Below are 718 nucleotides of genomic sequence, written 5' to 3' on the forward strand. Positions count from 1 at the left end.
TATCTAGGACCAGTATCTTGTTATTTTCTCCAGCCTGGATTCCCCTCAGGAGCTTTGGTGGGGTAGGGGGGAGAGGAGAAGGCCACAGTGACTGATGGCTTCCTTGATGGCAGGCAATATTAGTTTTTTTTTTACTGGAATGGCAGGCAACATTTTTTTTTTTTTGGCCTCACATATGATGGGACTAGTTTAAGGAGCTAGACAAGGAGGGGGTTATAAATTCATTTTGCTGGAGCACGTTGGTGGTAATGGGTGGCTGGGGGATAAATATACTGTTTTTCTCTGTGCTATGAACCTAATTGGAATGTATCAGACTCAAGTCATTAATACAGAATATACGCCCTCTAAGCTAACTGGGAAATATGGGGCTTACACATCATAGCTCACCACGAATTTAAACAAACCCTCTTTATTTCGCTTGGAATTGGAAAGAAAAAAAATGTGTGTGTGTGTGTGTGTGCGCGCGCTCCTACGTACATACACATACACTTATTTATTCATTTACTTACTTAGTTACTTATTCGTTCTTTCCTTCAGGTATTTCAACCCACGGCTGAAAAAAATACGTCTCCAGTAAAGCTTAGACTTTAGCAGCCTAACTCGGAACCGGAAGAATTCAGGACCCAGTTGCCCTACCGGCTTCTTTATACGGCTACACACATCCCGTCCAGTCGGCAGGGGGACCACCTAGGTCCGGGGAAGGAATTTGCCGACGTAC

The sequence above is a fragment of the Camelus ferus genome, chromosome X (genome assembly GCF_009834535.1).
Source record: "Camelus ferus isolate YT-003-E chromosome X, BCGSAC_Cfer_1.0, whole genome shotgun sequence".
Classification (NCBI taxonomy): Eukaryota; Metazoa; Chordata; class Mammalia; order Artiodactyla; family Camelidae; genus Camelus; species Camelus ferus.